This window comes from Triticum urartu, chromosome 1A (assembly GCF_056163025.1).
Source record: "Triticum urartu cultivar PI428250 chromosome 1A, HENAU_Tu73, whole genome shotgun sequence".
Taxonomy (NCBI): Eukaryota; Viridiplantae; Streptophyta; class Magnoliopsida; order Poales; family Poaceae; genus Triticum; species Triticum urartu.
Window position 1 is genome coordinate 211,822,728 of NC_141873.1, and position 20,709 is coordinate 211,843,436.

The window sequence follows — 20,709 nt, forward strand, 5'->3', positions numbered from 1 at the left end:
CTGAAGATATCTCAGAAGATTTGTGTTTCCACTCTGCATTCGTTGAAGCTCTTTCGAGGATTTTATCTCATTCAAGTCATTTAATTCAACCGGTGCAATCTCCCATTCAAGTAATCATTTCAACGGAGTTTCTCTTGAGTGGGCCTTGACCCACAGGTCTTTTCCAAGATCTTACCTGACTCTTTTCTTTTCCGAAGCTAATCGCAAATTCATTTCAAAGTTTGACGTAAGAATGATTTGTCATCAGTCAAATGTCTTTCTCCAAGATCTATCAAATTCTTCATCGTTGGTTAAACCTTTCTAATTTTCATTCTGGAGTGCCTCAACAATTCATGGTGGTGTTTCTCATCGTCATTCTCAACATCTGAAGACTGAAGACAAGTTTCTCTCAAATCTTGGTTCGTTCTCTCAGAGATGCGTAGTTCAAGCTTGATGCCATCCTCTCATAATTGTTTCCGATTGTGAGAATTCTTTTCAACCATCGGAGCATTTCAGGAGCCTTTTTCAGTTTGATTCTCCGAAGGCCATCATTTCAGAAGATTTATTCGTTCTCAACATTCAGATCTCATTCCCCAATTCTACCGGCCGGTGCATCGTTCAAATATTCTCTAATCAGCTCATGATCTCTTCGTTCTCTTGTATCTAAATTCTCTCAAGTATCTTCGTTCATTTTCCAATTCTTCCCAGTGAATTGTGCTTTTGCTACTTCCATGTTCAATTCTTACGGTGGTCCATTCAAGATTCATCTTCTCTTGTTATCATATCAATTCACTTGTTCTCTCATAAATCCTACCGGTGATCCGTGAGTTGCGCTATATCTCTCTTCAATCTTTTCAAGAAGAATAAGTAGTTTGCCAAATCCATTGCTTGTCATCAATTTAAATTGGTGAAGGGTAAGCGTAATGTAATTCTAATTCTTGTTTCATCGAGTGAATTCAATTCCTTATTCTAGAGGGTCATCAAATTCTCGGTTTCAACTGTTTCATCTTTTCTTTTCCCGGAGTTCCAAGCTCTATCAATTATCTCGTCGCGAAGATCCATCTAAATCATTGCAAGGCTTCAATCTTATTATTTTCATCCTCCACTTCTTTTGATCATCCTTTTTTTACTGGAGTTCTTCATGGAGGCTCTACATGATGGTTCATCAATGATTTAATTCCTTCTCGAAGTGTTCATCGAGATTCTTTGCAGAGGAGCTCAAGTATTCTTCATCTTGCATTTCAAAGTTCAATCCCTTCTCCCTTATCTTTTGAGGAGGTGTTATTTCATTCTTGATAGTTTTCCTCCGTGTGTCATGATTCAACAGTTGTCAAGAATGAGATATTTAAACCCATTAATTTCTTCGAGCATGAGCTCTTCCCAATCCATCAATCTCTTCATTCGAGTTATCTTGGGTTATACTTCACCTAAAGCTTTTCGTAAGGATTGTTGCTATTTATGGTGCTCATAAATGACCCAAGTTCTTCATTTATCCTCCTGGTGAAATAAGTTTCTCATCTCCTTGTTCATATCAATCCAATCTATTGTTTCCATTAGTGGCAGAATTTCACCTCATAATTTCGAGATGTTTTCCATAAGCCCACTACAAGCTTACTCTTTTCGTTGTTGGTTTTCCAACAACTCCGTTTGACCCTTCTCCTAAAGATGCTTTTTCAAGCACATTTGAGGATTTTAGAAATTGCCTAGGTATTTTAAATAAAGCCCTAAAGCTACAGAAAAAAAATAGAAAAGAAAACAAAAAAACAGAAAAACTTACCTGGCGCCACCTACCAGGCCCACCTACCGGCCCAGCCCAGCCACCCTGCCAGCGAGCAGCTTGGCTTGGCCAAGCAGGCAGGTGCTCGACGGCGAGCACCGCATGCGCGCCACGCAGCCGCCGCCGCCTCGCCGCTCCCCTCATCGACCTGTCGACGTGGGACGAACTCCCTTGCATCCCCCGACCTCGCAGACACCGCACTTTCCCCCTGGTCCCTCTCCATCGCTCTTCCTCCGCCATGGCCGACGCTGCCGTGCTCGCGCCACCGTGAAACCGCGTCCACCGTCGTCCCCATGTTGCACCACTGTGTCCATCCTCTCCGCCATCGTCGACTCCGTCGAGCAGCTGAGCCCCGAGCGCTCACACGCTCTGCAACATCTTCTTCGACCTCATCTTCACCGAGCATCGCCGGAGATCCCTTTCGACGTCGCCGCCGCATCGACTCGTCCCCGACCGCGCCATCTGCCTCTAAGTGATCGCCGTGAGCTGCTGCACCTCCCCATCCTCCCCATTCTTCTTCTCATGCACCACAACGAGCACATGAAGCTCACCCGCACGCGCCGCCATGGAGCTCGTCGCCGACGTGTCTCTGGCCAAACACCGGCCACGCCACCTAGTCTAACTACTTCACTGCATCCCTAGGGGCACAACGCACCTCACCACACGCCTCGCCGTGCCCCGTAGCCTCGGGCTCACTTTCGCCCGACTCCGGCGACCGCAAGGCTCGTCGCCGGCGACGTTTCTGGCCACCCCGAGCCCAACCACCACCACCAAACGCCGCGGTTCGTTCCAGCTACCCGTAGCTGCTCTCCGCGCATCAATTGGTGCCCTGTGGGCGATTTTCGCAGCGCACCACCACGTCTGGCCTCGCCGGCGGCTAAACGCCGGCAGGTTTTGACCCGCTGACCGGCGAGGTTGACCTGCTGACGTGGGTTGACCTCCCCCCTCTCTCTCACCGACATGCGGGCCCTGCCCGACTAATTACTCTGTTAGTGCTAACTAAATAGGTTAGTTAATTAGTATAGTCACTGACTAGTGGGCCCTGCCAGTCAATTAGGCTAATAGGTTAGTTAACTAATATTTGAATCTTTGATTCAAATGGGTTCATCCCTTCCTATTTTAGCTTGCATTAGGCCAAGACACAATCATATTGCCATGTCATAGCATGCATCATATTGTTGCATATCGTCATGTGTTGATTGTGTTCCGATGTGTTCTTCGTGGTAGGTTCTGCCTCCGAGGATATTCACGAGTATCCAACTGAAGGGTAGTATCCCGTTACACTCCATCAGGCAAGCAACCATTGATCATTCCGATACAACCCATGTTCTCGCTCCTGCTCTTGTTTACTGCATTAAGACATCGCGATTCAAACTGCTGTGTGCTACGGTAGTTGAACCCTTATCCTCTGCATGACCTGTCATTGCCACAGTAACTAGATGAAACCCACTAGCATGTGTAGGAGTTGATTGAGCCATGTATGTGATTCCTACCTTGCTATGCCTGCTATGCTTAGAGTTGAGTCAGGTCTGGTTCATCTGGGTGATGAGCTAGAGTGAAATGCTTATGTCGGTAATATGAGGGATGTATTGAACATGTTTTGGTAAAGGTATCGATGAGAGGCCATGTAGGAGTACATGGTGGGTTGTTTCATTGAGGCCGTCCATAAGAACTGAGATCTGTATGTGTGATTTAAGATGCAGTTACTACCATACATTGGGCCCGAAACCAATGGACCCTCTCGGCTTCTTAATCACCCTAGTACTCTGTCCAGGAGTTGCAATTAGTTTCTAGTGTTTGTAGGTTATGTGTTGGCGGCCGTGCATAGCGCTAACCCTAGGGGTGGGCTATGTTGCGGTAGATACACCGTGGCACGGTGTACCGAGTCACCCGTTTGGTGTCTCGGGAACCCTGTTCACATCGTTCGGGGCCGTATGTGGAAACCTCGGCCGGACTCCCTGCGGATGGAACCTGGATAGGCGATAAACCTAGACTAGAGACTTAAGTGTTTAGGTAGGCCGTGGCCGACACCCTCGCTGGGCTTCCGCTTGAAGGTTGCCGAGTACATGTCGTGTAAACGGCGGTAAGTGGTGAAAGTGTGTATGACGAAGTACACCCCTGCAGGGTATAAACTATTCGAATAGCCGCGTCCACGGTAAAGGACTACTTGGTTGCCTATATAGTTCATAGACAAGTTAATGGATACTACTAAAAGACTCAAGATAAGTGTGAGTACCGAGGATGGCCCTCTCGTAGGATGACGAGGGAGGATCCCCGGTGGATTATTGTGTTGGTGAGTAGTGGACTCGTGTGCGAAAACTATATTACTGGTGGAGTTCCGTAGGATAGCTTAGCCAAGAGTCAAAGCTGGCTTGCTGCATCAACCCCACCGCCTTCTTGAGAATAAGCATGTATAGTAGGTTCTGATGTAAGACTTGCTGAGTACCTTTGTACTCATGTTTGCTTATTTATTGTTTTCAGACGACAACACTGCCCCCTCCGATGGGTTTTATGTAGACCTTGACGTCGACGAGTGACTAGCCACCCAGGTGGTGATCCTGGCCATGGAGGGCCCTATGTAGATAGAGAGGCTTCGAGAAGCCTTCTTTTTTTCTAGAGTCTGTACTCAGACTAGTTGCTTCCGCATGTGCTTATATGTTTGTATGACTTGAGTGTCGGGTCATGTGACCCCTATCTGTATGAACATGTTATGTATGGCTCTCTGGAGCCTTTAAATAAAGTACTTGAGTTGTAGAGTTTTATTGTGATGCCATGTACTATGTACTCATATCGGGCATATTGTGTGTATGATTGAAATGCTTGGTATGAGTGGGATCCGACAATCTAGTTGTTTATCCTTGGCAGCCTTTCTTATGGGGAAATGTAGTCTAGTGTTCCTCGAGCCATAGTAGTCCGCTACAGCCCGGTTCACCGGAGTCCTGCTAGCCCAGCACTACTGTTCAGGACACTTGACTGGCCGGCATGTGTTTCACTTCGTCCCTATGTCTGTACCTTCGGGGAAATGTCACACGGTGACTTCCGGAGTCCTGCCTAGCCTGCTACAGCCCGGGGTTCCCCGGAGTCCTGTTAGCCAAGTGCTACAGCCCGGAATCACTCGTTGATGACCGACATGTTCGATGTGATTCATGTATGCCTGTCTCCATAGGTCTGTGCCGCTTTGGGTTCACGACTAGCCATGTCGGCCCGGGTTCTCTGTCATATGGATGCTAGCGACACTATCATATACGTGAGCCAAAAGGCGCTATCGGTCCCGGACCATGGTAAGGCGACACCCGTGGGATACCGTGCGTGAGGCCGCAAAGTGATATGAGGTGTTACCGGCTAGATCGATGTGACTTGGAATCGGGGTCCTGACAGCGTTGGCATCGGAGCCGGACTACCTGTAGGTTCGTTGAGCCAAACTGGTCGATGTCGAGTCTAGAAATGCTCTAGTTATATGTAGGGGAATTGATTGTGGGAGGGAACGTAAGGTTCTTTTACTCCTTTACCTATGCCTCTGATCTGAGTCATTCTCTCCTCATTCAATGTGGGTTAAGGACTAGGCTCTCTTCCTCTATCAGGTTCATGTGTTACTAATCCGTAGTAGCTTATAGGATTGTTGTTACAAGTCCCAGTTCAGTTTCTACTATTCTTAGTATGTTGCTAATTGAATCAGAACCTTGATATGATGTTGTTGAGTGGTATTGTGAACTGTTGTGGATGTCTCAAATCTTTTTCTGAGCATTTACAGCCGTTATGCTGTCCAATTTTCCCTAGAAATTCTAATGTCTTTGCATTGTGGTTGTGCTTTCAGATGGCCAAACGTCCTCAAAACCAAGTGGTTCGCCTGACCAGGTGCCTCGACGTGCCCGGTCATACTGCTATGTTAGTCCGGGTCATGATCGAGACAGGTTACCGTTGGTATCCCGAATACACTGTCGAAGAGCAGTTCCGCGACTTTAACCAAAGCCAGTATTTCTGCACCATCAGGATATTTCCTTCTTATCCTGGATCTACCGAGCCCCTTCACTGTTCCTATGGACTCGGGGTTACCATTGAGATGGCTGTGCAGGATGCTGCCTATTCCATGATGACCATCATGCGAGTCCAGACTGGCCTGCTTCGGAACACCGACTTCCGTTACATGCCAGCTTCACTTCCGGGAGCGCAAGGGTATCTTCAGGCCATCTATGCTGACTCCACTCAGGAGGACTCATTAACTCGTACCACTGCCGAGATGCTCGAATATAAGGACCGAGAGAATCGGGCCTTGAGGTTGGAGCTTTTCAATACCCATGCTGATCATTGGGCCACATTGACTCGGTTTGCACCTGCGGTGCAAGCTGGATGTATGGACACAAGGGATCTGTATCCTGTGAGATCAGCTCTGCCAGACATGGTGGATTGGCGTGATGTGGGAGGCATCACCCCACCCCGTGGTTCCCGCAGGCCACCGTTTGTTGGTCCAAGACCTCATCCTAGCCCCTATGGTCCACAGGCTCCTCAGGACCGTCTGTTTCCGGATGGTCACGTTGAACTTCCAGGCTATGGAGGTGACTTCTATGAGGACTACTACGTAGCTGTCTGAGTTAGTAGTAATACCACTAGTATTGTAGTAGTTGTATCTCCACTATTCTGCGTGACTTGTGGAATATGACTTGGCGTGTAATCGATTGCGGAGGTGTAGACAAATAATGTATAGGAGCTTGGAATGCCTCCGATGAGATGTAACGTCTTTCATCATAGTTGTACTATAGCCTGGGCTTGTACTAAACTATGTATGATGTGTATGACCGTTGGTATATATATGGCAGTTTTATATTACCATGACATACGGATGAACATCTCTGCATTCCATGTTATCCATTACATTCTGCACTTCCTTGCTAAGTTTGAGCCGTCCTTGTCTAAACCGTTGTCTTGTTTTCTCCTAGGATGGTCAACACCCGCGGCAACCCTGCTATCCCGGAGCAGGGGGAAGCCAGTGCAGCTAGAGGTGAAAATCTGCCTCACCCGGCTTCTCTGGCTGAAGTGATGCTAGAGGCGGAAAGAAACAAGCGTGAGACTAACCGCCTGCTGGAACGGATTGAGCAGAACACTGCATGCCACCCGCGAAATGACTTGGTGTCAATCAATGACTTTATCAAGCTGTACCCACCAAAGTTCAACCATTCCGTCGAGCCCCTCGACGCGGATGACTGGCTTCGCAGCATCACCCACAAGCTACATTCTGCCAACGTAGCCGAAGCCGACAAGGTTACTTATGCTGCCTATCACCTCAAAGGCCCTGCTAGCCTTTGGTGGGAAAACTTCGAAGCTATGCGCCCGGTCGGTCAAATCACTACATGGGCTGAATTCAGTGAGGCTTTCCGTGAGCATCACATTCCGGAAGGTCTCATGGATCGCAAGAGGGAGGAGTTCTGCAACTTCACCCAAGGAAGACTGACTGTGGATGCTTACAATCGTGAATTTGGGAATCTAGCACGTTATGCTCCTGAAGAAGTATCTACTGACGCTAAGAAGCAGGCAAGGTTCCGCAAGGGACTTAGCCCTGAGCTTCGCCGCGATCTTCGTCTGCATGAGTGCACATCCTTTCAGAAGTTGGTCAATAAAGCCATCAGTGCTGAGACAGGCCAGACTGATTATGACGCTTCATTCAAGCACTCTCATGATTTTGGCTCTTCATCCGGCTCTGGGGCTCAGAAGCGCCGGGTGTGGATTCCAAGCACGGCACTGCCACCCAGGTTCATTCCGAGGCCATCCTTTGAGGCGCCTTGTCCCAACCAACAATTTGCACCGCCCAAGCCCTATGGTGGCCCCGCTGCTAATGCTGCTCCACGCCCCAATGTGGTGACATGCTTCAAGTGTGGAGAGCCGGGTCACTATAGCCGAGAGTGTCCCCAGAACAACAACCCCAATCAAACTGGAAAGTCCGTTGGCCGTGGTAAGCCAGCGGGGAAGACTTTCTACACCAAGCCAGCGACCACTGCACGTGGCCATGTCAATTATGTTTCAGCCGAGGAGGCTCATGAGGATCCTAACGCCGTCCTTGGTACGCTCCTTGTTAACTGCCATCCGGCATCTGTTCTTTTCGATACTGGAGCATCTCATTCATTCATATCCGAGAACTATGCTCGATTGCATAACACGACATTCTGCGACATGCCCACTTCCATGGTAATTCAAACTCCGGGTTCCAAATGGCAAACTTCTAGAGTAAGCCATGGGAAAGAAATTGTTGTCGATAGACTTGTCTTCCTTGCATCCTTAATAGCTCTCAAGTCCTCCGACATAAATATCATCTTGGGTATGGACTGGATGTCAGCTCATTATGCTAAGATCGATTGTGCCACTAGAACCGTTCAACTTACCCACCCCTCGGGCAAGACAGTTAATGTCTTAACTCGAGTGGCCGAGCGCCAACTTTACCCCCTAAATGCCAACCCCCTTCCAGACCTTGAAGATGTTCCGGTAGTCCGAGACTTTACGGATGTCTTTCCAGAAGAACTGCCAGGTGTTCCACCTGACAGGGATGTCGAGTTTGTGATAGACCTTGTTCCAGGAACCGTTCCAATTTCTAGAAGACCTTACAAGATGGCACCCCTAGAACTAGCCGAGCTTAAGAACCAACTCGATGAGTCCTTGAACAAGGGTTTCATCCGTCCTAGTTCCTCTCCTTGGGCTTGCCCCGTCCTCTTCGTTAAGAAGAAGGATGGAACGGATCGAATGGTTGTGGATTACCGACCTGTCAACTTGGTCACCATCAAGAACAAATATCCGCTTCCCAGGATCAACGATCTGTATGATCAGCTCGCTGGATCCTTAGTCTTCTCCAAGATGGATTTGAGGTTGGGTTACCATCAAATCAAAATCAGAAACGGGGACATTCCCAAAACGGCCTTTGTTACTCGTTATGGCCAATACGAGTACACCGTCATGTCCTTCGGTTTAACCAATGCCCCGGCTACCTTCTCTCGGTTAATGAACTCGGTCTTCATGGAGTACTTGGATAAATTCGTCGTAGTATACCTCGATGACATACTCATCTACTCCAAGAATGAAGAGGAACATGCCGTACATCTAAGGCTGGTATTGATGAAACTTCGAGAGCATCGCCTTTATGCCAAATTCTCCAAGTGTGAATTTTGGTTGCCAGAAGTGACCTATCTAGGCCATGTAATGTCTGGTAAGGGTATTGCTGTCAATCCCGAGCGAGTTCAAGCCGTCCTTGATTGGACTCCACCTGAGACGGTCAAGCAAGTTCGGAGCTTCCTTGGCTTAGCAAGCTATTGCCGCCGCTTCGTCAAAAATTTCTCCAAGGTTGCTAAACCTCTAACTGAACTCCTCAAGAAAGATAAAAAGTTCGAGTGGACTCCACAGTGCGAGACCAGTTTTCAAGAACTGAAAAGACGCCTGACATCTGCCCCCGTACTGGTACCACCAGACTTCTCCAAGGACTTTATTATCTATTGCGACGCCTCGCGACAAGGACTAGGTTGCATACTCATGCAAGATCGTCAGGTAATTGCCTATGCTTCACGGCAATTACACCCACATGAGGAAAATTATCCTACACATGATCTAGAGCTTGCAGCTGTAGTCCATGCACTTAAAACCTGGCGACATTACCTTCTCGGTAATCATTGAGAGATCTTCACCGATCACCAAAGTTTGAAATATATCTTCACCCAACCAGATTTGAATCTCAGGCAACGATGTTGGGTCGAGTTGATCTCGGACTACGACTTAGGAATAACTTACACCCTAGGCAAAGCCAATGTCATGGCTGATGCGCTAAGCCGTAAGTCCTATTGTAACAACCTGATGTTACAACAAAGTCAACCACTTCTCCATGAGGAATTTCGTAAGCTAAACCTTCACATTGTTCCTCGAGGATTCCTATCCACCCTGGTGGCGGAACCTTCCCTTACGGATCAGATCATCAAGGCACAGAAGGTAGATCCGGGAATCTCCCATATTAAGAGAAACATTAAGAAAGGAGTCGCGAATTGTTTCTCCATTGATGATCAAGGTGTCGTATACTTTGGGAATCGCCTAGTGGTTCCAAAGGCGCGAAACCTGAGGCGACTGATCCTTAAGGAAGCTCATGAATCCCCTCTCACCATTCATCCCGGTAGTACCAAAATGTATCAAGACCTACGCCAGAGGTTTTGGTGGACTAGGATGAAGAGAGAAATCGCTCAATACATTGCTAATTGCGACGTTTGTCGTCGTGTTAAAGCAGAGCATCAACGGCCTGCTGGCACCCTTCAACCTTTGGCTATTCCTGAATGGAAATGGGATAAAATCAGTATGGATTTCATCACTGGGTTTCCCAGGACCAAGAGAGGGAATAATGCCATCTTCGTTGTGATCGACCGACTTTCCAAAGTAGCCCACTTTCTACCTGTTCGTGAGAGTATCACCGCTAGCCAGCTAGCTGAGTTATACATCTTCCGAATAGTGTCTCTTCATGGTGTTCCATTGGAAATTAACTCAGACCGTGGGAGTGTCTTCACCTCTTGATTTTGGGAAAGTTTCCAAAATGCTATGGGAACTCGTCTCTCCTTTAGTACCGCCTTCCATCCCCAATCAAGTGGTCAAGTAGAGCGAGTCAATCAAATTCTGGAAGATATGCTCCGAGCTTCTGTTATCTCGTTCGGAATGAGTTGGGAGAAATGCCTTCCATTTGCGGAGTTTGCTTATAACAATAGTTATCAAGCTAGCTTGGGCAAAGCTCCTTTCGAAGTTCTTTATGGACGAAAATGCCGAACGCCTCTTAACTGGTCAGAAACCGGGGAAAGACAACTCTTTGGCCCGGATATGATTCAGGAAGCAGAAGAGCAGGTTCGCATTATTCGTGAGAAATTGAAAACAGCCCAATCTCGTCAAAAGAGTCAATATGATCGTAAACATAAGCCTATGACTTATGAAGTCAACGAGAAGGCTTACCTTCGGGTTACCCCGTTAAAGGGAACCCATCGTTTCGGTATCAAAGGCAAATTGGCTCCTCATTACATTGGACCCTTTCGCATTCTTGCTAAATGAGGAGAAGTTGCCTACCAATTGGAACTACCTCCGCATCTTTCTAGAGTTCACGATGTCTTCCACGTTTCACAACTCACGCGTTGCTTCGCGGATCCTATCCGTGGAGTGGACCACGAAACGCTTGATCTACAAGATAACCTCTCTTATCGGGAATATCCCGTTCGTATCCTTGATCAAGCCGAGCGTACCACTTGACGTCATAATATCAAGTTTCTCAAGGTTCAATGGTCACATCATTCCGAGGAAGAAGCCACTTGGGAAAGGGAGGATCGTCTTCCACTCGAGTACCCCACCTTCTTCCCAGAGGATCCTAAATCTCGGGACGAGATTCTTTTGAGTGGGGATGAGTTGTCACACCCTAGCTAGTCCATGCATTAGAGTGTGCATGATGTTTATTTTTCATCAGAAACTTGAAATGGGGAAGGCAGAACCCCCAGCACCCCTCTTGAAATCAACTAGGGTTTACTAAAAATAACTTCAATGAACCTGAAATGCCCTTCTAAAATGTTCACCCTCTTTGCCTTGGGTTAGAACCTCTGGCAAAATAGGTGCACAATTTTCTAGGTCAACAAAAGGTCACTGGATTAAATCATATGTATGTTGCCTTTGGACATTTAAATGCTAATAAATATTTTAAATGTTCAAATAATTCTGGAAATAAGTCAGGGCTGTTAGGAATAATCCCAACAGAGCCCACAATTATTTTCAGGATTTTAGAAAGTGCCTAGGTATTTTAAATAATGCCCTAAAGCTACAGAAAAAAATAGAAAAGAAAACAAAAAAAAACAGAAAAACTTACCTGGCGCCACCTACCAGGCCCACCTGCCGGCCCAGCCCAGCCACCCTGCCAGCGAGCAGCTTGGCTTGGCCAAGCAGGCAGGTGCTCGACGGCGAGCACCGCATGCGCGCCACACAGCTGCCGCCGCCTTGTCGCTCCCCTCGTCGACCTGTCGACGTGGGACGAACTCCCTTGCATCCCCCGACCTCGCAGACACCGCACTTTCCCCCTGGTCCCTCTCCATCGCTCTTCCTCCGCCATGGCCGACGCTGCCGTGCTCGCGCCACCGTAAAAGCGCGTCCACCGTCGTCCCCGTGTTGCACCACCGTGTCCATCCTCTCCGCCATCGTCGACTCCGTCGAGCAGCTGAGCCCCGAGCGCTCACACGCTCTGCAACATCTTCTTCGACCTCATCTTCACCGAGCATTGCCGGAGATCCCTTTCGACATCGCCGCAGCATCGACTCATCCCCGACCGCGCCGTCTGCCTCTACGTGATCGCCGGGAGCTGCTGCACCTCCCCATCCTCCCCGTTCTTCTTCTCGTGCACCACAACGAGCACACGAAGCTCACACGCACACGCCGCCATGGAGCTCGTCGCCGACGTGTCTCCGGCCAAACACCGGCCACGCCACCTAGTATAACTACTTCACTGCATCCCTAGGGGCACAACGCACCTCACCACACGCCTCGCCGTGCCCCGTAGCCTCGGGCTCACTTTCGCCTGACTCCGGCGACCACAAGGCTCGTCGCCGGCGACGTTTCCGGCCACCCCGAGCCCAACCACCACCACCGAACGCCGCGGTTCGTTCCCAGCTACCCGTAGCTGCTCTCCGCGCATCAATTGGTGCCCTGTGGGCGATTTCCGCAGCGCGCCACCGCGTCTGGCCTCGCCGGCGGCTAAACGCCGGCAGGTTTTGACCCGCTGACCGGCGAGGTTGACCTGCTGACGTGGGTTGACCTCCCCCCTCTCTCTCACCGACATGCGGGCCCCGCCCGACTAATTACTTTGTTAGTGCTAACTAAATAGGTTAGTTAATTAGTATAGTCACTGACTAGTGGGCCCTGCCAGTCAATTAGGCTCCAAATTCATAGAAATTCAACCATAGCTCCAAATGAGATAAATTATATATGAAAAATTATCAGAAAAATTCAATCTATCCATATGTAATGGTTTCATGCATGACAAAACAAGTTTACCTTGCTGTTTAAGCAGAATAAGGAAATGCACTATAAATGCCATGTTTAATGAGCTAATATTTGAATCTTTGATTCAAATGGGTTCATCCCTTCCTATTTTAGCTTGCATTAGGCCAAGACACAATCATATTGCCATGTCATAGCATGCATCATATTGTTGCATATCGTCATGTGTTGATTGTGTTCCAATGTGTTCTTCGTGGTAGGTTCTGCCTCCGAGGATATTCACGAGTATCCAACTGAAGGGTAGTATCCCGTTACCACTCCATCAGGCAAGCAACCATTGATCATTCCGATACAACCCATGTTCTCGCTCCTGCTCTTGTTTACTGCATTAAGACATCGCGATTCAAACTGCTGTGTGCTACGGTAGTTGAACCCTTATCCTCTGCATGACCTTTCATTGCCACAGTAACTAGATGAAACCCACTAGCATGTGTAGGAGTTGATTGAGCCATGTATGTGATTCCTACCTTGCTATGCCTGCTATGCTTAGAGTTGAGTCAGGTCTGGTTCATCTGGGTGATGAGCTAGAGTGAAATGCTTATGTCGGTAATATGAGGGATGTATTGAACATGTTTTGGTAAAGGTATTGATGAGAGGCCATGTAGGAGTACATGGTGGGTTGTTTCATTGAGGCCGTCCATAAGAACTGAGATCTGTATGTGTGATTTAAGATGCAGTTACTACCGTACATTGGGCCCAAAACCAATGGACCCTCTCGGCTTCTTAATCACCCTAGTACCCTGTCCAGGAGTTGCAATTAGTTTTTGGTGTTTGTAGGTTATGTGTTGGCGGCCGTGCATAGCGCTGACCCTAGGGGTGGGCTATGTTTCGGTAGATACACCGTGGCACGGTGTACCGAGTCACCCGTTTGGTGTCTCGGGAACCCTGTTCACATTGTTCGGGGCCGTATGTGGAAACCTCGGCCGGACTCCCTGCGGATGGAACCTGGATAGGAGATAAACCTGGACTAGAGACTTAAGTGTTTAGGTAGGCCGTGGCCGACACCCTCGCTGGGCTTCCGCTTGAAGGTTGCCGAGTACATGTCGTGTAAACGTCGGTAAGTGGTGAAAGCGTGTATGACGAAGTACACCCCTGCAGGGTATAAACTATTCGAATAGCCGCGTCCACGGTAAAGGACTACTTGGTTGCCTATATAGTTCATAGACAAGTTAATGGATACTACTAAAAGACTCAAGATAAGTGTGAGTACCGAGGATGGCCCTCTCGTAGGATGACGAGGGAGGATCCCCGGTGGAGTATTGTGTTGGTGAGTAGTGGACTCGTGTGCGAAAACTATATTACTGGTGGAGTTCTATAGGATAGCTTAGCCAAGAGTCAAAGCTGGCTTGCTGCATCAACCCCACCGCCTTCTTGAGAATAAGCATGTATAGTAGGTTCTGATGTAAGACTTGCTGAGTACCTTTGTACTCATGTTTGCTTATTTATTGTTTTCAGACGACAACACTGCCCCCTCCGATGGGTTTTATGTAGACCTTGACGTCGACGAGTGACTAGCCACCCAGGTGGTGATCCTGGCCATGGAGGGCCCTATGTAGATAGACAGGCTTCGAGAAGCCTTCTTTCTTTCTAGAGTCTGTACTCAGACTAGTTGCTTCCGCATGTGCTTATATGTTTGTATGACTTGAGTGTCGGGTCATGTGACCCCTATCTGTATGAACATGTTATGTATGGCTCTCTGGAGCCTTTAAATAAAGTACTTGAGTTGTAGAGTTTTGTTGTGATGCCATGTTGTATGTACTCATATCGGGCATATTGTGTGTATGATTGAAATGCTTGGTATGAGTGGGATCCGACAATCTAGTTGTTTATCCTTGGCAGCCTTTCTTATGGGGAAATATAGTCTAGTGTTCCTCGAGCCATAGTAGTCCGCTATAGCCCGGTTCACCGGAGTCCTGCTAGCCCAGCACTACTGTTCAGGACACTTGACTGGCCGGCATGTGTTTCACTTCGTCCCTATGTCTGTCCCTTCGGGGAAATGTCACATGGTGACTTCCAGAGTCCTTCCTAGCCTGCTACAGCCCGGGGTTCCCCGGAGTCCTGTTAGCCCAGTGCTACAGCCCGGAATCACTCGTTGATGACCGACATGTTCGATGTGATTCATGTATGCCTGTCTCCATAGGTCTGTGCCGCTTTGGGTTCACGACTAGCCATGTCGGCCCGGGTTCTCTGTCATATGGATGCTAGCGACACTATCATATACGTGAGCCAAAAGGCGCAAATGGTCCGGGACCATGGTAAGGCGACACCCATGGGATACCGTGCGTGAGACCGCAAAGTGATATGACGTGTTACCGGCTAGATCAATGTGACTTGGAATCGGGGTCCTGACAGCGTTGGCATCAGAGCCGGACTGCCTGTAGGTTCGTTGAGCCAAACTGGTCGATGTCGAGTCTAGAAATGCTCTAGTTATATGTAGGGGAATTGATTGTGGGAGGGAACGTAAGGTTCTTTTACTCCTTTACCTATGCCTCTGATCTGAGTCATTCTCTCCTCATTCAACGTGGGTTAAGGACTAGGCTCTCTTCCTCTATCAGGTTCACGTGTTACTAATCCGTAGTAGCTTATAGGATTGTTGTTACAAGTCCCAGTTCAGTTTCTATTGACTGTAGGCCGCCAGGCGTCAACCCGTGTATATAAGGGGATGACCCGGCGGCGGCTTAAGGACAAGAATCAACTAATCGATAACCAAGCCGGTGGATTCGCTCCTTGTTCATCGAAACACCAGCAATTCCAACACAACTAGACATAGGCTTTTACCTTCATCGTAAGGGGCCGAACTACTATAAAACCTCTCATGTCCTTTGTCCCGATTAACCCCTTTAAGCTTCCTCGTTGCGATGGCCCTACAACTAAGTCATTTCGCTAGTACATCTGTCGTGACAATTCCACGACAGTTGGCACCCACCGTGGGGCCAGCGCACGGTGGATTTGAGTTCTTGAAGAGCAACTTCGAAGGGCTTAAGGGATACGTTGTGGGCCGGATGACCAAGAGTCATCGCGGAAAGCTCTACATCAACGACGAAGGCTGGGGCCCCGAGGCCGGCTCAATTGAGTACGGGTACTGGGTCCCTTTCGGCGGGATTCATGTCTTCATTGGCTGGATCAGCGAATCGGGCCCTGAGCCGGACCTCTGCACCAACATCATCGAGACGGCTCAGCGCGCGAGACCCGCCCGGGCCCGACCCGCCATAAAGCGTGCCTTTATGGGTTGCATCCATGGAGGTGAATACTCGGAAGGATCAGTGGATGGCGGTGAGACGGCCATCTGTTCTAACGCCACATCATCAACAGGTGAGACGGATTCTTTGTATCGGCTGCAGGATGACATGCTTGGGGGCTATTCCGATGGCAATAGTATTCCAGACTCCTTTGAGCCGCCGAATCGAGCCGGAGTCTTCATGGCAGGCACTCAGACCGGGCAGAACTCCACGGCTGCAGCAGCAACCACCAGGTCGGCAGCGGCTGGGTCAGGAGACCCCGCGCGCCCCCTGCTCAGATGCTAATGGACCTCACAGATATGCTGACGGCTCTGTTGACTGCCGTGGTAGAGCCGACGGATAAAGTTCAGCATGACGTGGAGGTGGCAGGGGTATGCGAAGAGATGGCGCAGGCCAAGGAAAATTTAGCAGCAGAAGAGGTCAGGATGGACGCGGAGCGGGCAGCTTTGGATGCTCGTGCTCAGCAGCTTCAAGCGGAGACTTTCCAGCTCTCGATGGATATGAACGCGTCAAACGAGGTCATGACGAGAAGGCATCAAAAAACTCAGTCACGTCTACCTCTGACGCTCGATCCTAGGAAACTTTTCCATACACCCGGGGCCGGTCCAAGTAACCCGCTGGAGGCAAATCAGATCACGACACCCGAAGCACTGGTTCAGCCGCGGGCCATGGAACCACCTCGCATGTATACCGCTCCGCCTCATTATGCGCCGACACCACCAGGTCACTTCTCCAATCCTTTGGAAAACCTCATCGTTGCGTCAGCTTGTTTGGCGGCTCTCCCGATGGAAGGCGACTCTCCGACAGCAATCGAAACACGAAGGGTGAGAGAACTTCTTCAGACGGCTCTAGCGCAGCAGGATGCGTACTCTTATAGTCGAGACAGAATCCATTCAACCCCTCGCCCGAGCGGGAGCCCGAGTTATATCAGGCATATGGACTCAGCTGATATGTCAAGCAACGCTCAACGCTGCAACCAACCACGCAGGAAAGAGCCGGTGCAGGATGGAGCCCTTAACTTAGCGGATCAGGAGAGGATTCGACAAGAGGCTGAGCGGGCGGTTCAACTGGCAGCTGAGCAGGCGGCTCATCAAACTTTTTCGGCTTATCCAGCAACCTCTGTTGAGGCGGGAGTAGCCACAAGAACAGGTGGTGTCCCTTGCCTAGTGCCGGCTATACGTAATGAGCGCTTGCCAAAAGACTTCAAGGGGCCTCGTAAGGTGCCTAATTACACGGCCAACTTGCAGCCCGAGGCCTGGATTGAGAGTTATGAGATGGCGATGGAGCTGTTGGAAGTCAGCAATGCAACAATGGCTAAGTATTTTCACTATGATGTTGGATGGAACGGCTCGCACTTGGTTGAAAGGATTGCCCCCCAATTCCATCGGCTCATGGGCAGAATTAAAAGCTCGGTTCATTCAGAACTTCAAGGACACATGCAAACAACCTATATCAATCATGGACCTGACTAATTGTAAGAAAGAGGAAGGTGAGTCCACAACCCATTGGGTGCGCCGGGTCAAGGAGATAATACATTCATCTGATAAGATGGATGCCGGCTCGGAAGTCTTAATGTTGAAGAAAAATTGCTGTTTTGAACCTCTGAAGCAGAAGCTGGGGCGGCTCAAGCGTGACTGCAAAGAGATGGGCCAGTTGATGGCGGCTCTGGTCATGTATGCCGATTCTGACAGTACCAAGGATCCTGTGTCTGATGACGAAAAAACAGGGAAGGGAAAGAAGAACGACAATGGCAAGGGTCACCAGCATAACCCGGCAAACCAAGGAGGTAATAAACGTAAGGCTGACGAATTTGTGGCTAACACCAATGCACAGGGCAACAACCAACGGCTCAAGGGTAGGCAACCCCCTCGGTCAGGTGGGTCAGGTCCCACCCTCGAGCAACTATTGAATGAACCTTGTCCAAGACACGGCACCCGGGAGAAGCCCGCCAATCATCTGTGGAAGGACTGTACAATAATGAAGGCATTTAAAAATTCCAACATGTTTGATGGAAGTCATGGGCCTGTCGGCGGTTCAGGCGGAGGCGGCTTTCATGGCCCGGGAGCCGGTTCAGGTGGAGGCGGTTTTCACGGTCAGGGCCATCCGGGTAACCAGGGAGGTTATAATCCACAACACGGCCAAGGTAATCAATAGCAACAATCCGGATATCAGAGAAACCCAAAACATTTGAATACTGGGTAGTACCATGTATTTACCACTAGTTTATGCAAGAGGGGCCAGAAGCTTCATAAGAGGGCTGTCAATGCCATTGAGCCGGCGATTCCACGTTATTTGAGGTGGTTAGAACAGCCTATTGTGTGGAGCATAGAAGATCATCCTCCCGGGGTTGATAATCTGGGTCACTTAGCCTTGGTAGTGGCACCTCAGGTTGGTGGATATAAATTCACTAAAGTGCTCATGGATGGAGGCAGTAGCATCAACATCCTCTAATATGAGACATTCCATCGGATGGGGTTGAGTGATAAGAGTCTTAAGCAATCCAACACTGTTTTCACGGTGTTGTGCCTGGCAAGTCGGCATACCCAGTTGGTAAGATTGAACTGGAAGTAGCCTTTGGGGATGAATATGATTCCAGGGCCGAGAAGTTAACTTTTGAGGTGGTTAAGATCAAGAGCCCATATCATGTTGTGATTGGACGGCCGGCTTATGCCAAGTTCATGGCTCGGCCGTGTTATGTATATCTGCAGCTCAAGATGTCGGGTTATAAAGGCACCATTGCAGTACATGGAAGCCGGAAAATAGACCTAGAGTGTGAAGAAGGAGATGCCTCTTATGCTGAGTCTGTTTGTGCAACAGAGGAGTTAAAGTTTTATAAAGATAATGTTGACCCGGCAGACATGACGCCTTTAAAGAAGCGAACTACGGAGCATGAACCGGTGTTAAAATTCAAATCAGCTGATGACACCAAAATGGTCGATTTTGTGCCTGGCGACTCATCCAAGCAGTTCATCGTCAGTGCCAACTTGGATCCAAAATAGGAAAGCGCGCTCATTGAGTTCATCCATGAGAACCGAGACATCCTTGCATGGAAACCTTCTGACATGTTGGGTGTCCCGAGAGAACTCGCTGAGCACACTCTTAATATTGATCCGAAGTTTAAGCCGGTCAGGCAGTTTGTCCGACGGTTTAACGAGGAAAGGCGCAAGGACATTGGAGAAGAGGTCTCCCGGCTCTTGGCGGCCGGGTTCATTGTGGAATTTTTTCACCCAGAGTGGTTGGCTAACCCGGTGCTTGTACTCAAGAAGAACGGCACCTGGCGTATGTGTGTGGATTACACCAATTTAAACAAAGCTTGTCCAGCTGACCCTTTTGCTCTCCCTCGTATTGATCAGATCATTGATGCTATGGCGGGTTGTGAGCGTTTGAGTTTTCTGGATGCTTATTCAGGTTATCATCATATCAAGATGGCAGTGAAGGACCAGGAGAAGACAACTTTCATCACTCCGTTTGGAGCCTTCTGCTATGTGTCTATGCCTTTTGGGCTTAAGAGTGCCCAAGCGACTTATCAACGGTGTGTACAGAATTGCCTTCACAATCAGATCGGGCGTAATGTTCATGCTTATGTGGATGACATAGTGGTGAAATCCAGAGAAGAGGAAACCTTGGTAACAGATCTGAAGGAGACCTTCGATAACCTCCGGGTCTATAAGATGATGCTTAACCCGGCCAGGTGTGTTTTTGGAGTCCCAGCTGGCAAGCTCTTGGGTTTTTTGGTGTCTAATAGAGGTATTGAGGCCAACCCGGAGAAGATCCTTGCGATCACATCTCTGGCTAAACCGGTATGCATCAATGACGTTCAACGGCTGGCTGGTCCTGTTGCTGCTCTGAGCCGGTTCATAAGCCGGTTAGGGGAGAAGGCGATGCCTTTGTATCAGATGATGAAAAAGACGGATGACTTTGTTTGGAGTGAAGCTGCAAATTCTGCCTTTGAGGATCTAAAGAAACAGCTTGCTGAGCTGCCGGTTCTTGCTACTCCGGTTGAGAAAGAACCGCTATTGTTATATGTAGCCGCTAACTCACGAGCTGTTAGTGTGGTGATTGTGGTGGAACGCAAGGAGGCTGGCAAGGAACATCCGGTCCAACGGCCGGTTTACTACGTCAGTGAGGTGTTGATTGAATCTAAACAAAGACATCCACATTGGCAGAAGCTCGTTTATGGGGTATTCATGGCAATCCGTAAGCTCAAACATTACTTTCAGGGTCACCCAATCACTATGGTTAGCTCTGCTCCTTTGGGAGACATCATTCAAAATAGAGAAGCTACTGGACGAGTCGCCAAGTGGGCCATTGAACTCGGGTCTCATGGGTTGAAATATGTACCACATACTGCGATCAAATCTCAAGCACTGGTTGACTTTATTAATGATTGGACGGAGATGCAGATGCCAGAGGAGAAACCAAACAACACATATTGGACGATTCACTTTGATGGGTCCAGACAGTTGGAAGGCTCGGGGGCTGGAGTGGTGTTAACTTCCCCTCGAGGTGACAAATTTTGTTTTGTGTTGCGATTGATGTTTCCTTGTACTAACAATGCAGCAGAATATGAAGCCTTCCTCCATGGTCTTCGAATGGCTAAAGAAATGAGTCTGAGCCGGGTCCGGTGCCTTGGCGATTCAGATTTGGTGGCTCAACAAGTATCAGGCAAGTGGGATTCCAAGG